Genomic DNA, 16,417 nt, shown 5'->3' with positions numbered 1-16,417 from the left:
TTGGATGAATTAAGTTCTTGTCTCCCTTAATCCAGAGGGCAATCCCAGCAACACTAATGGTAGGCAACTAAGTGTTACCTGTCCCCTGGTGTGGTGCAATATGCAATATATCACAGGTCCTCTGATGGATGCTAGCCAGGAAGTGTTTGTATCTAATCCTTTGGATCTAATTTCCAGTTTACAGGGAATATGGAGATGGGAGAACAAGCTTAATGGCAGATGGCCTAAGGAAGCAACAAGGCAAATAAATCCAAAGGCTAGGACTTCAGCTAGATAACTGGCCTGCTGTCTTCAAGGACTCAGTGATGTGTAACAAGAGATGAGTGTCCCAGATTAAAAGAAAATTAAAGAGCATAATAATCTGATATAATGCATGGTCCTGGATTGGATGCTTGGTTAGCTAAACTAGCAGGAATGCATTTTGGGTACAGTGTGGTGGTGGAGGGAGGTGGTTGAAAGGTACTAGCTTAGAATAAAATTTATGAACATGGAAAGATGAATTATTATATATATATGTGATATATATGCATAGAAAGAAAGTGTGGCACAATATAGATATAGGTGTTAATTGTGGTAACCTTGGGGAATAAGAATATGATGTTTTAATTTTCCCATTTTTTCCTTATTGACATTTTCCATTTTTTCCAGCTTTATTGAGATATAATTGACACATAATATTGTGTAAGTTTAAGATGTACAATGTGATGACTCATACGTATATATGTTGCAAAATGATCTAATTTTTTAATAGTGAAAAGATATTGCTTTTGTAATCACAAAAGGTTGTTAAAAAGAAAACAAACCAAGAACTGCATTTTTGGGCAGTGATAATAAAAAGGGTCGGGTAGGGGAAGCCGGGTCAGCCAAGCTGCTTGTGGGCTAACACAAAGGATGTGCGAATACGTCCTGGCCAGCCTGGGGCTTATCAGGAAGTCCCCAGCAGAGATCATAACTCTACAGTCACGTAGCCCCACTTTTCCCATTTTGAGGCGCAGGTGAACAATTTAAAATTTGTCACAATATAATTGAATGTGTCGAGTGACTTCCCACCGACGATGAATTTTGAGGGTTGGGGACTGTTGGGATAGAGGCGCAGGGCGGGAGCCTCATGGGAGGGGCTGGGCTGTGACGCCAGCCTGTGTCCGCTGGCCATGCCTTGATCTTGATGGGATTGATCTTGATGGGAAGCATCTCTTCAACATGCAGTCTTTATAGCTTTGCATATCATCTGGTTAATTCCTCAAGGCCAGCTTTTACCAGTGACACTTTCCCTCGTCAAAGCTTTTCCTGAGAGAATTCTGTAGGAGGCAGATGGATGACACAGTTTTCCACCCAAACAGTAAATGACATATTAGCTGAAATAACATCCAGAAGTTCTCTGCTTTACCTAATGAGTCTTTTCTCCCAGGCAGGTTAATGATATTGAATGACACTTTCTGAATATTCAAATGAAGGGATGGTGGAACAGCTTCTCTAGTCCTGTTTTGATGGTAAATACAGGACAAGGAAAAACAAAACTAAAAATGAAGTGAAGAAGAACCAGAGGGTTATATCTCAATAAAACTGGGGCAAAAAATTTACTCTTAAAATGAAGCCAAATACCTAAAAAAAAAAAAAAAAAAAAAAAAAAATTACTCTTGCGATAAATTACCATAAAGAAACAGAAAAAGAATGAACCAGAAGGGAAAGATAGCTCACAGAACAATGACTTCAATCATAATTTGCAAGGTCACACCCACCCTGAGCGAGGGAGGTGGAAAGGCCAAGTGTACACTCCATTCCTTAGTGAAATCAGTTAAGTTAAAATCGGATCATCTGGCCTATCCAGCGGAGTCCCAGGACCTAGAGGGACTAAGTTGGCAGATTTGCTTCCAAATGTGTGGAATATGGATGGCCATTATGTGCAGGCTATGACTTAGGGTGAGACTGATGTTTCTTACAGAATAGCCCTGTTTGTGAAAGGCTGTTTGCTGGTGTGCGTGGCTGGCTTTTTCACCCTCGAGATGTGCAGTTTAAATTAGATAATGAAAAGAAACCTAAGTGCATTAAAAAGTAGAACTATGGAGGGAGAAAACTGATGTTTACCTCTCGGGTTGTTCAGCATCATTTTCTGGCGATTCAGTGTTGACACTCAGGATCGCCCACCTCAGCACGGTGACATCTCTTAATGCTGTTGAACTCCTTTTTGCCACTGGGCTAAACATTACGACTTCAAATGTATTAGCTTGAATTATATGATTTTTGTAGGTCAAATATGTCTGAATGGCAGCAATTTCATGTAATTTAATCTAATAATTGGCCTTTTCCCTTAGAGGAGCTGAGACATGAGTTGGGAGACAGAAGAGTAACTTACCAGTGGATGCAAAATGATTAAGAACTGGAATTAAGAAGGCTTTATTTTGAAATCAGTAACGTACACATTAGTAATACCTTAAAGTTTTTCCTGACTGCCTCCAATAGGTGATTCTTTTCCTAGATGAGCCATCTGATCGAATTTATAAACCACAGGGGAAATCGACCCAATGACTATATGCAACTCAGTTTTATCCCAAAATATTATTATCTGCCTTGACCACCCACCTTACTCCCAAGAGCTGACTCTGGAGGTTTTCCAGAAACAAGTCCACCCTCACACAACCAAGATTTACGCCATGATAGATATCTGGCAGAACATGGTGAAGCTCTGACGGCAAATCCCAAAGAAGAGTTAACGTTGGAGCCGCTGCAGCAACTCTGGCACAAATATGCAGCTTCCCAAGGTGACTGCTCACTTAGACGTGTAAGCGCTGGTTGTGCTTCTTTTAAAATCAGACCCATTACTTTATAGTCACACCTCCTGAGACAGGCTCAGGGTCTCCGGTGTCCCCGGAGAGGCATTTTGCTCCTTCTGCCTGAATTTTATGTAATCTCGTATCCCAGTGGAGTGGCTGTGACCTGGCAGGTTCTTTTTCAAGTTCTAGAAAGACTCACCCCTGGATCATCTGTTAGGGTTTTAATTTTTGGAGGGTGGGGGGATTACCGTTGTGATCATGATGCTTCTCAGTTTTTGTCTTAACCGCTGCTGAATTTCTAATATGGATCCAGCTGAAGTGCTGGAATCACACAGCATGATACTTGACTGGTACTTTCTCCTCTTGCAAGTAGTTTTTCCATTCTGTGGGGTAAAGACAATCATGACTTTCCTGACACAATTAAATGAAAGATCTAAATTAGTCCAAACTATCCTGAAAGTCAGATGACAAAAGTTCAGCTCTCAGTTCTGAACTGACTTTCTGTGTTATCTTAGGCAAGTTAATTAACTTCTGGCAGTACTACTTTCTTCACTGGGAGAATAAGGGCATTAAAGTAAATAATCTCCCAGTTACCATCCAACTCTAAAACAATCCAAGTCTGTGTAAAACCTTGTATATTGTTAAGCTATTAAATTATTCCATAGTCCTTACACATTCACTTTTGTAGAAAGTAAAAGGGAAGGTAGCTCAGAAACAGGTAGGTTAGTAGGAAAATCCAGGTTTTAAAATGTTTATGGTAATTGCATAATATGGAAATAATTTAATTTTAAAGATATTTTCATCTTTATAAGAAAATATTATATAAGAGAGCTCTGAGGATTCTGGAGGATGGCTCCCAACACCTAAAGTTTCTCAATTATTTTATATGTTTGAAAATTGGGATTCATGTAAATAGAAGTAGTCATATATGTTGGAATAAGTTCATGGTCACCTTGAGGTTCCTTTTTGTAGGTGAAGATCGATGAGGTGCCCATTTTACTGTCTGGAATAAGAGCTGAGCATTTAGGCAGAAGAATGGCATTTGCAGAATATTTGTCACTAACTTAGGTTTAGGGCTGATGTTAACTGTATTATTTCATTTGTTGTCTTGGGTGTCAGCGACTTGCCCTGATTTGCTCCAGCGTGAAGTTTGGGCTTGAGCGTCCTTGCTGGTGACATTCTGCCACCTTGTGGCCAGCAGTGGACTTCAGCATTGTGCATTGTCCCCAAAGTGTGCCAGGGCAGAGAAGCAATATGTGACAGGTGTTTCTAGCCTTTGGGATTCCAAGCACAATTCTGTGAGTTCTGTTCATTATTTACAGACTCTTCTATTGATCATCAAATGTTTGTGTTTCATCCCAGCCCTAAAGGAGAGTCAGTAATCCTTTAACTCTTCAAGCTTACATCAGCTCACATAGTTGATGGGATGGCAGAAATAAAGAGAGGTTTAAGTTTTGGAAATGTCTGATCTGATCTTAGTTTCGCCCCTAAATAGATTCTTTTTTTTTTTTTTTTTTTTGCCGTACGCGGGCCTCTCACCGCTGCGGCCTCTACCGCTGCGGAGCACAGGCTCCGGACGCGCAGGCCCAGCGGCCATGGCTGACGGGCCCAGCCGCTCCGCAGCACGTGGGATCTTCCTGGACCGGGGCACGAACCCATATCCCCTGCATTGGCAGGTGGACTCTCAACCACTACTCCACCAGGAAAGCCCCTCCCCTAAATAGATTCTTGCTTCAAGGAAGCCCCAAGTCTGGAGTTGAGAGGCCAGGTTCTTCCTGGTTCTGCAGATTAAAAGCTGTTCATCCTTGGGAAGACCAACTCACCCCTCCATGCTCAACCAACAATTACAAGGCTTTACCAGGGTTGCCGCATGTCTGTTACTGCACATCACAGCACCAGTCTGTGGTAGGTACTAGTTTTATCCTCATTTTATAGATTTACTGAGGTTCAGAGACATTGAGTAACTTGTCCAAGGTCGATCAGACAAACCTCAGTAACACGAGTCCCCACAGGGAACCCCTCAGCCTTATGCCTGTGAAATGAAGTAAAAACACCTACTTTAGTATACACAAAGCAGAAGTAAGATCAAGTGAGATGACAATGCAGATGAAAGCTTTTTTATTTATATTTATTTATTTATTTTGGCCGTGATGTGCAGCATGCGGGATCCTAGCTACCTGACTAGGGACCGAACCCATGACCCTGCATTGGGAGTGCAGATTCTCAACCACAGGACCACCAGGGAAGTCTCCTGGAAGCTGTTTTAAATGAGAAAGATCTACCCAGTTGTTGGCTGGCATTTTAAAAAATGATCATTATTACTATTATTATGCATGATGTTGAGATTGTTGCTAATGGCAAGCAAAAATTGTTTCCTCAATGGAAGAGAAGAGTAACTTCTGGGAGAGGAATACCTAGATCGATTAAAAAGTTATTTGCAGTTGCTATTAATGATGTTCTGTAATGCTCTCATTTTCCTGTCTGCTGCACAGTTTCAAATGAAGTTGATCCTAATTAGAGATTCCGTTTGTGGGAAATGAATTTGTTTGTGAATTCCATATATAAGTGAAAAGGTGGCTTTGGGCCGCTGGAGGATAACTAGACTGGTGTGATAAAATTTTGAGGTGTTTGCCTGTAGCTGCCTAGGGGAGTTGGACAGTTAATTAAATGGGGGAAAATAGATGTTCCATCATCCTCTCTGAGGGATCAAAAGGAATTCATTTTGTGTTCTGTTTCTGTGGGACTTGGGTTACTTGCAATGACCGCAGATATACTCTCATATCTCTACTTTACCAATTTAAGTGCAGTATTTGCATCATGAAAACAAGTAATGCTCAGGGTAAAAACCACCAAAGAAAAAACAACGTATCCTTCTATTCTCAAATCCAATGTTGGGTAATAGGAAAGGATACCTTAACAAAACCTAGCCAGAAAGTATAAAGGTACCACATTGGATGTGAAGTATGTAACCATCTGGTTCAGGTAGCACATGTTCACTACTCATTTCCCACACTGTCTCACAAATCATTCCTTCAACAGGATAGAGCCAGAAAGGAACCCAGGTTGGAGAGCAAGATCCTGCTTGAAATGCTGTAGAATCAATGGAGCAGGCATGAGGCTCCATCAGGAAGCATCTCGCTAGAAATTTTGAAAACGTGTCTCTGTGACTTTGGCGGTGTCTGCCCTGCTGCCCCTAGCAAAAGAATGTTGTGTTGGAAAGCATTTTAGTTTCCTTTACGGGATACAAACTGCTGACATTTGCCACTTTGTATTCACAGTTGGGACACATGACCCATAAGTTAAATATTTACATTTTTTGTCCTTGTGTTTTTCTTTTAGTAAATGACTGCTTTACTTGGCTGTATTTTATTCATTATCTACTTGTATTACGCAATTCAGAGATATGTAGGGACTACAGATGGAAAAATCACATACTGAGTTCCTCCTCCAGTGCACACAGACACACAAAAATTTTAACAGATTTGAAATAATCAATAAAATTTAAGTTAAAATAACTTCAAGGGTGTTTTAAGTAGAAAATATCATAACAAGAAAGGTTGGGGTACATGGAAGGGAGGACATATCAATCCTGACCATTTCTCATAGGTGATGGTGATGCTGGTGGTAGACAACTTGGATGTGGGTAGAGTTTGGTTTTTTAAACCACCTTCTTATCCTCCCACCTGTTACCTCTCTAAGTCCTACCTAGAGAGTGGTTGTGAGGGATGGGAAAGAGAGCATTCAATCTAGCATACTACATAAATGAGTAGACAGGGCAATTTCAAATCAGATTACCTACACTGGGATTCTCCTGGCCTGTATTGAAGAACATCATGAAACAACTGTTTCTACCGTAAGAAAGTTGTGGCAGTTGTTGTTATTGTATTACATGATGGATGCCCTCTTTATGGAGACTCTCAGGATGAATTAATTTGTTCTTAGCATCAGGAACAGTTGTGTTTCTCCTGAGCAATTAAAAAAATAAACGTTATGACACTGAGATGTGTCTTTAAAAGACTTATTGTCACACTGACCATTAGAAAGCGTGAAGCTAAAGTTACAACTTATTCACAGCAAATATATAAGACTATATGGTATTTATTTTTGTGCTAAGTTTATTTCTGGCTTTATTGTATGTTTTTATCTTTTTTCCCCTCATTTATGTTAGTAGTAAGGATTAGGTTTGGCTGTGTGGAATGAAAAACCCCAAACACCAGTGACTTAAACAAGAAAGAAGCTTCAATTTTCTCAGGAAGAAGTTTGGGTAGGGCTTCCCTGGTGGTGCAGTGGTTGAGAGTCCGCCTGCCGATGCAGGGGACACGGGTTCGTACCCTGGTCCGGGAAGATCCCACATGCCGTGGAGCGGCTGGGCCCGTGAGCCATGGCCGCTGAGCCTGTTCTCCACAACGGGAGAGGCCACAACAGTGAGAGGCCTGTGTACCGCAAAAAAAAAAAAAAAAAAAAAAAAAGTTTGGGTAGGTTGTCCAAGTTTGGAATGGCAGCTCCACCATCATCAGGAGCCCGGACTTCTAATGTGTTGCTCTGTCAGTCTCAACACACGGCTTCCAACTCATGGTCCAAGATGGCTACTCTCCCCATTATGTCTGTGGCCAGTCAGCAGGAAGGGACACAACCAATCCTCCCTTTTGAGGATACTTCCTAGAAGTTGCATAAACAACTTCCATGTACATCCCATTGACCAGACCTTAGTCATATGGGTACACCTAGCTATAAGGACAGCTGGGAAATGTGGGTAGCCATGTGTTTTAGCTAAAAATGAGGACTATTAATACTGGAAAGGAAAGGGAGAAGGGCTAATAGGAAACAAGTAGAAGGCTGTGCTAATTTACGTTATTTTATGAATCTTTGTGAATTACTTTAAATTCTATCCATACTGGGACAGGGGTAGTTATAAGTAATGAAGGAATAAATAAGTTTACATTCCTTAGAAGGAGGATGGATCTTGTTATTGCTTATGTTTAACATCTCAGAACCGGTCTTTGATGCCGTGGAGTTCTTCAATAGTTTCTGTAATTCCAACTTGGGATGCTCAGATCACTAAGGGGTTGGCAAAGGTAGGACTGGGGAACTTGAGCTATTGTTTTTAATCTCTGAAAGCCTAATGAGCTATACACATTTCACCTGAGCTGAGGGGGACTATATACGTCTTTGATTAAAAGGGGGAAAATCATTATTCAATAGAGCTATCCCTTGGTACCCTCAGAGATTGGTTCCAGGACCCCCAGCGGATACCCAAATCTGCGGATGCGCAAGTCCCTTATAGAAAATGACTGGTACTGTCGGCAGCGTATCCGTGGGTTCTGCGTCCGCGGATTCAACAGCCTGCGACTGGCATTGGTTGAATCCGTGGATGCGGAATCCCAGGATACGGAGGGCTGACTGTACATGCAATTTGTTGGTAGACAAATATCTTTCAAAGAGTGCGGCTCTTAGGGAGTCATGGTGATGTAAGAACATGACAAAAAGGAACAAGAATGGTGAAATGTTTTGGTGCTACTGACTGGAATTGTTTTTGTATTGAGACTTTAAAGTTATATAGGTACACTAGGGCAGTAGTTTTAAAACTTCAGTGTGCCTAGGACCTTAGGGACATGGTTAAAACTGCTGGTACCTGGGCCCCACCCCCAGAGATTCTGATTTGTTACCTTGGGGACAGCATTTTGACAAATATTGGACTTAAGGATGTTAATTGCCCAAGGTTAAACATTTCTAAATGGAGTTAATTGAACTTTCCTTTGAAAAAGAACATGAACAAGTCACTAAAAAAACCACAGAATTTGCTTTGAATACTTTATTTTCCAGGTTTCTGAAGGGTCCAGCGTTTCTCCTCCCTGTGACAATCTCTTTCGTGAAGCTTGACCCTCAGGCCAATTGAGCACAATTGAATTCCTGCCTAAAAGTTAATGATTTGATGAGGGCTTTTAGCACTCTCTTGCAGCTCTGGACACCTGACATGCTGGGCACCAATGGGCATGGAGAAAGCATCCTTAGGTTTTTCCTCACCATGGCAACCAGTGCACACTGATCTATGTCTGTCAGTTTCCAGGCTGGTGACTCTACAGAGTCACCTGTGCCATAGCAACAGGCGAAAGCTGCAGCTGACTTTGGCGTTTCAAATGCTCTGGATACAGCATTTCAATCCCAGGTCCCAACTTCTTCCTCTTTGTAGTTTCCTAGTGAGAAACTGTTTGACTCCGGGACTTGGGGCCCTGAGAGCAACAGGGTGGGAGAGGGGATTCTGGGATGTGAGTGATATTGGTTGCTGATGTGGAGCTGTCAGAATTGGACAGCTGTCAAATTGGAGCTGTCAGCTGAACCAGCAGGAAATAAAAAGTATGAATTTTAGGGGAAGGGAGGGAATCACATACATAACAACAGCTTGTAATTTTGGCCAGGAAGTGAATTACAAGTTCTTCACTCCATGTAAAATATCAAGACACAAGGAAAATCAATCATCCTTGCCTTTGAGTGTTTGTGGGGGGTTACAGTAAAATTAGGATGGGAAGGAGAGAGGGATGGTAGCCTTGAATTTTTCCAAACATTTTACTATAAATTTTTTTTCAAACATACAGCAAACTTGAAATAATTTTGCACTACTTAGATTCTACTGTTAACATTTTATTTTACCTAGTTTAATCACATTATTCACACATATCCCTCTATTCTCCATCAATCCACACATATCCCTCTATTCTCCTACTTAAAATTTTTAAAAATATTCTGATTATTATGTCCTTTCTTTCCTTCCAGTACTGGTGTTTATTACCCTCCTTTTTTTTGTCCTCATTCACCCAAAGCCATAATCTTTAATGATTATGACAAAGAACATGATGATGATAAAACAAAAATAGCCACCATGAGATTGAACATACGCTAAATGACAAACTCAGTGCTAGCCACTTACCTTACTATCTCATTTGTCAGAATGAGAAGGAAGTATACTTATCTCTCTTCTAATGATAAGGAAACAGATTCTCAGAGATGAGTGGCTAAACTAGAATTCGAACCTGGTCTTGCCTGCCATTTTTGCCTTGGCAGTCCAGTTTCAGGAGAACAGTCCTAGAGATTCCCTTTCAAACTGGGTTAGTGAGAAATTCACTAAAATTACTATGAAGATCATTGCTAATGTCACTTTTTGCATGTAGAGAAATCTTTAGTTCAGAGTATAATGAAAAGGCTAATCTGGGAACCAGGATTATCTGTGAACCCTCTGGGTATCTGCATTTCTTTGCACAGGAGTGAGGTAGGCAATATTTTCCTTCTCTTCATCATCATTGCTGTAATTTATTGAATTCCTCTATGGGCCAAACACCCCACGTTCATTTGATTCTCTAATCTAATTCTTCGGGGTAGATATTATAACCTCCATTTTAGAGACGGTGGGGGAAGGAAAGGATCCTTTCTTCTACCCTCTTGGGTTCTGTGCCTGGGGGCCATGAATTAAACACATAAAAGACAGGTTAACAGAAGAAGAAATTTACTTTGCATATATATGGGGGCTTCAAAAGAAAGAAGAAGAAACCCAAAGAAGTGGTTAGACCCGGGGGCATGTATACCATCTTAACAAAGAGTGATAAACTGTGAAGTTACTAGACAAAGGAAGTGGAGTAAATTGTAGGAAGTAAATTAGCAATAAATTGTGCTTCCCGGGGCAGTAAATTGTGGGAAGGTAAATATATAGGGGAAACTAGTGGAAGAGAAGAATTATAGATTTATTATGCAAACTCAAGTTGGTATTTTCTCCATTGATAAGAGTTGTCTCCAGTGATTAAGGGTTGTCATCATCTTCCTGGTGTAGGAGGAGACACTTTTACAAACAGAAATTTATGCCTTCCTTTTAGACAGAAAAGGGGAGGGCAGAGAGCTAATTGCTTTCAGCTCAAAACAATCCTTACACAAAAGTGGCATCTTTTAGGGTAGCATACCTTGATCCCCTTCAAAATCAAACAATTGATCCTTACTGGAGATAGATCAAGGGAATAGAACGGAGTCTATATAAACCCCAATACATGGAATCTTATTATGTGTTAAAAGTGATATCTTAAATAAATGGCGAAAATAGAAACTACCAGTATTCAGTAAATGAAGTTGGGACAACCATCTAGCAAAAATGAAGTTAGAGCCATATATCACACCACTTACCAGGACAAAATTCAAATGGATCAAAAATTTAAATATGCAAAGTGAAACCATAAACAATTTACAAGGAAATTACTTTTTTTTTTTTTTTTTTGACCACACAGCGTGGCTTGTGGGATCTTAGTTCTCCAACCAGGGATTGAACCCAGGCCCTCAGCAGTGAAAGCGCCAAGTCCTAACCACTGGACTACCAGGGAATTCCCAGGAAATTATTATTATTATTTTTTTTGTGATATGCGGGCCTCTCACTATTGTGGTCTCTCCCGTTGCAGAGCCCAGGCTCCGGATGCGCAGGCTCAGCGGCCATGGCTCACGGGCCCAGCCGCTCTGCGGCATGTGGGATCTTCCCGGACCAGGGCACGAACCCGTGTCCCCTGCATCGGCAGGTGGACTCTCAACCACTGCGCCACCAGGGAAGCCCGGACATTACTTTTTGACTTTGAAATGAAGATGGATTTTTTTATGACACAAAACCTAGAAGCCATAATTAAAGAAATCAATACATTTAAACGTGGAGGGGAAAAATGTATGCATGGCAAAAAAGCACCATAAAAAAGTAAAAATACAGGGCTTCCCTGGTGGTGCAGTGGTTGAGAGTCCGCCTGCTGATGCAGGGGACATGGGTTCGTGCCCCGGTCCGGGAGGATCCCACATGCCGTGGAGCGGCTGGGCCTGTGCGTCCGGAGCCTGTGCTCCACAACGGGAGAGGCCACAACAGTGAGAGGCCCGCGTACCACAAAAAAAAAAAAAAAAAAAAAAAAAAAAGTAAAAGTACAAATGACAATATGGGGAAAATATTTACAGTTCTTATTGCAGATAAAGGCTTATTCTCCCTCATAGATAAATAGCACCTACAAATGTCTGAGGAAGAGACAACTTACCCAATAGAGAAACTAATAAAGGGTAGGAATAAAGTATTCACAGAAGAAATGCAAATGGCTCCTAAACATACAGAAAGATTCTCAGCTTCATTAAGCAAGAGAAATATACATTAAAAAACACTGAGGTACCATTTTCTTTGCATTTTGCAAAAATTCATGTTTACTAAAGCACTGCACTGTGTTTGGCTGGTGAGACTATCAATCAGTCAAATCTTTATGGAAGGTAGTTTGTCAATGTCTTTGAAAATTACAAATGTACATGACCTAAGTTCCAGCAATTCCATTTCTAGAAATTTCTCCTACAAGTATACTCACACATAAGTGAAGCGACATACGTGGAGGCTATTTACTGCAGCATTTTGGGGATGCAAAATGTGGGATATAACATAAATAGAAAACTACTAAATAAATCATAGTAAATCCATATGATATGTAAAACGAATGAAGTTTTTATATAGTGATTTAGAAGGAGTCCTAGGATATATCATTAAGTGACAAAGAGCTAGGTACAGAACAGGTGTATAGTATGCGGCTATTTGTGAACCATCGGTAGGTACAGGGAGTTGACTCTACTCCGTCTCCCTGCAAAGGAGAACCCATGGCTGCTCTCCTGGGCAACCTGACGAGATAGGACACACAATTCTGGATTCTGCTTTTGCTGGAAATTGCTCGCCCTCCCCTAACTGGGTGAACAGACCGAGGCCCAAGGACCAATGCAGTGCTCTCCCATCCCCTGCCGTCAGCTTGCCCTATATCCAGCGGAACTGGCAGGAACCCTACTTTTTTTTTTTTTTTTTTGCGGTACGCGGGCCTCTCACTGTCGTGGCCTCTCCCGTTGCGGAGCACAGGCTCCGGACCCGCAGGCTCAGCGGCCATGGCTCACGGGCCCAGCCGCTCCGCGGCATGTGGGATCTTCCCGGACCAGGGCACGAACCCGCGTCCCCTGCATTGGCAGGTGGACTCTCAACCGCTGCGCCATCAGGGAAGCCCAGGAACCATACTTTTTGATTTTCCATGGGCTAGGACTTTCTTCTTGCTGGACTGGGTCTAAGTGGGGTTGGGAGTTGGCATTCAAACTTACTTTTGTTTTATTCGTACCCAGTTAATCTGTGTTGGCAGTACAAAAGCCCACTCAAGACATAGAGAAATCACTTTCAGTTTCAAGTATGGAACTAGAAAATTCATCTTTAATCAGATGAAGATAACCTGGTGTGTCATTTGCCCAGGGTTTTTACAAAGCTGATGTCACTGTTTAGTGTATAAAATCCCACACAAGCCCAAGTTCACTGTCATGTTTCATTTACCTTCTTGATTGCCAGCAGAATCTAGCAGGTGGACAAGCTTTATACTGTAAATATGTTGTCCATTCAAAGTTTGATCATTTGGCTTTGCCCTGAGACTTAGCATTTATGTTGGGAGATAAAATCTCTATGTGTTTCTAGCATTTTTGTATGTCTTACAAGGAATTAATCATGAATTTGTGCAAAGATTTGACTACAAGAATATGTATTGTCAATGTGTTGGTAATCATGAAAAATGGGAAACGTCTGTAATAGCCAACCGTAAGAGATTGGGTAAATTCTGGTACAGTGATACAGTCAGTGGGATGCACAACAGCCATTTACAAATGATGATGTAGGAGAATACTTAACAACATGCAAAAGTGTTCATGATATATTAAGAGGGAAAAGCTGGCCTCAAAGTAAATCACAATAGTGATCTCATTTTGAAAGTCTTAAGCAAACACACACATTGAATGACTATATACCACAGATTATTAGCACTTGTTATATTTTGTGATGGGATATGGATAAAGTTTTTATTTTCTTCTTCGGATTTTGAATATTTTTCTACAAAAATAAGGCTGATTACTTTTGCAATAAAGCATCTTATAAAAGGTATTATGAGAAGGGGTAGAGACAAAAACACCTCTGAGCACCTCTCCCTATACAGTTGTAGCAGGCCAACATAGGGAGCCACCTCTGGAGCCCCAAATCTCTGCCTTATCCCCTCAGGACCCCCCAGGCTCTGCCCAGCTGCTGGGAAAATTCTCTGGATCTCTGACCCGTTTCTCACTATTGATGTCTGGACAGTGTCTGTCCTATCTGACCAGAGGCACTTGTAAAAAACGGTAACCTGAATAAAATTCTCCCCAAACATTTTCCTGGTAATAATGGGAAGAGGGAGGAGAGAGTATTTAAGAAATTAATTTTATTTTCAGGTCATCTAGAAGACCACCCTCCTGCCAATTTTAGATGGAATTTTGATCGAATTTTTTGGGAATACTTCTGTAACTTTTGAGAAAAGAAACTTTCTTCAGTGTCCAGCTGCAGCCTCCTGTGAGCACCTGACCCTTGTTTGAGAATGCTGGAGTCTGTTGCTATGGAAACGTACTCAAGTCAGACTGCAACAGGAGGACCTCTGGTGAGTCCCCAAGAACATATTGTTTCCTTCTGTTTGGTTCTTTTCGGTTTAAGTATACACAGAAACCCTCACTTTCTGGATAACCTGTTTTACATGGCCAGACATTGATGAATGGATGGTCAAAGAGAGCAAATAATTCTCAACCCTTTGAGATGTCCATCTCAGAAAGGGCACGTTGAATTTTGATGGGTGAATTCTAATGAGAATTTGAGTCTTTGTTTTGCGCAAGTGCTTTTAAGAACTGGCCAATCTTTCCGACAAATGGGATTAAGTTTATCATAGCTCCTAAGTAACAAAATTGTTAGTTGCTGGATGCTTCTGTACCTTGCAAGCTATTGGAGCCAAAATCTGTCATGGTATGATCAAAGCTCACCTCAAATATGTGTTGGGCTTTCCTACAATACTTGCAAACTACAAAATGTTTTTTACATTTCTTGTCTATTTTTAACTCATGTTCTTGTACTACAGTTAATATTAAGGTAATTTACTTTTACTGGAGACTTAGAAAAGCCCCGTGATTTTTCTCAGAATGCAGTACAGTGAAAGTGCCATCATGCGGTACGTAGCAGCAGGCTAATCAACGTTCTATTCAACCAAGAGTGACCTCATGGTGCTCTAGTCTCTCGGTTATTCCCCACTGAGGCTCAGTCATCACTGGTCTTCCAGTTTGTGGCCTGAAGCCCGCCATCTTGAAAATCCCTGTGAAGAACAACATAGAGTAAAAAGATTCAGCAAGATTATGAGGGAGAGGAAGGGTGATAAGGAGCAAGCCCCCATGTGGCAAACGATGCCTTCTTCACATTCCAATTTATATTTCTGAAGCTTAAGATATTCCGATACTCCTAAAGAGTGTGTGGCAAATAGAAATCTCTCTCAAAAGCAAATATTCTACAAAAACTAAAGACAACCTAAATGTCAATCAAGAGTAGAAGTGATATATAAATGGTGGTGTAGTCATACAATGGAATAATACTCGGCAATAAAAGCAGGATGACCTACTGGATAAAACTTAAATTCATTATGCTGAATGAGAAAAGCAAGAGACAAAAAAGCATGTGCTGTCAGGATCCATTTACATGATGTTCTAGCTGAATCGTTTATTTGAACTAATCTCTAGGGGAAAGAAAATCAATCAGGCTTGCCTGGGAGTATGGAAGCGTGGGGGAGAGATTGACTGGGGAGGGGTACCGGGGAGCTTTCTGAAATGATGGAAGTGTGCTCCATCTTGATTGGGGCGATGGTCACAGGGATGTATGTATTTGTCAAAACTCATCAAAATGTACACTTAAAATCTGTACATTTATTGTATATAAATGATACCTTAATGAAGAAAAAGTGTCTTTTATAGCCTTTCTCTGTGAGGCATTTTTCTAAGTGCTTTATATGATTTAACTTACTTAATTCTCACAAAAATATGAGGGAGGAGATGAGTTTGTTTGCACTTTATAGATGGGGAAACTGAGGCACAGAGCCATTACATAAATATCTAAGGTAATGGAGCTAGTGGCTGGGGCCAGGATTTGGACACTGACAGTTCAGGTCCAGAGATGGACGCTTAGCTGCTGAATCATATTTCATACCTGCCAGCAGTTGCAACCAGCTTGTGGTTTCCCGTTTCCTATAAGAGCTTTTCCAAATATGATAGCAGAACAATTGCTCATACAAGCAGAAAGAATCTGGTTACTTAAGTACACCTATTTATGTTGGGTATTGAGATGCTTTTAATGATTCCATTTAGCTTCAAGGTAGATAACACTACTGAATTGCCAACTGGCCTTGCAGAGATTATCAGGAAGACTAGTTGCTTGAACTTCATTTGCTAATCATTGTTCAGGACAGTTAATGCTGTAAGACAAGCAAAATCATGTGCATGATGTTGCCAAGAAATAGAAGGTGAAAGTAATTCTGGCATTGGGCTTGAAAGAAGATTCATTCACTCCAGTTTGAGAGTTATAACTTACTGTATAGTTTATTATATACTGAGAAAAATTAACAGTGATACCAGGGTTCACTGTGGCTAACTATGGGGAATGAGATTGAGGTGGGAGGAAGATTTCCAATTTCTCCATTATACACACTGGCATATCATTTGCAATTTTTATTCTGAGTATGCATTTTTGGATGATATTTTTACAAAGTTTTTAACAGTGATCCAGTTAACTATTCTTGCTTATGTGAAGG

At 40.9% G+C, this 16,417-nt stretch overlaps 1 long non-coding RNA gene across 1 annotated transcript in view; it reads left to right on the top strand.

Moving 5' to 3' along the window:
- The window catches only part of LOC117198592 (uncharacterized), a 342,215-nt gene that overhangs the window by 111,477 nt on the left and 214,321 nt on the right, over positions 1-16,417 (top strand). Inside the window, exon 2 of the long non-coding RNA XR_007478232.1 lies at positions 14,034-14,236. This is a non-coding gene — a long non-coding RNA (uncharacterized LOC117198592). The remainder of the gene's footprint in view (positions 1-14,033; positions 14,237-16,417) is intronic.

The sequence above is a fragment of the Orcinus orca genome, chromosome 6, assembly GCF_937001465.1.
Source record: "Orcinus orca chromosome 6, mOrcOrc1.1, whole genome shotgun sequence".
In the NCBI taxonomy this organism is placed as follows: domain Eukaryota; kingdom Metazoa; phylum Chordata; class Mammalia; order Artiodactyla; family Delphinidae; genus Orcinus; species Orcinus orca.
This window is presented reverse-complemented; position numbering and strand designations above follow the sequence as displayed.